This window comes from Cicer arietinum, chromosome 7 (assembly GCF_000331145.2).
Source record: "Cicer arietinum cultivar CDC Frontier isolate Library 1 chromosome 7, Cicar.CDCFrontier_v2.0, whole genome shotgun sequence".
Classification (NCBI taxonomy): Eukaryota; Viridiplantae; Streptophyta; class Magnoliopsida; order Fabales; family Fabaceae; genus Cicer; species Cicer arietinum.
This window is the reverse complement of record NC_021166.2, coordinates 39,879,075-39,879,336: the sequence shown is the minus strand read 5'-3', so window position 1 is coordinate 39,879,336 and position 262 is coordinate 39,879,075.

Sequence of the window (262 nt, the reverse complement as noted above, 5' to 3'; positions counted from 1 at the left end):
ACACAAATGAACTTATTGGAAGCGAATAATTGGTTAAAAACCCTAATTGGACAACAATAAGGCTGGGGAGGACAAAAATGACCTAAATGTTAATACAATGAAACAAATGAACTTATTAGATGCTCAAGATTGGTTAAAAACCCTAATCGGACTAAAATAACCCTAAGGTGGACGAAAATGACATAAATGTTAATCAACCAACACAAATGAACTTATTGGATGCACAAGTTTGGTTAAAAACCCTAATTGGACAAGAATAAGC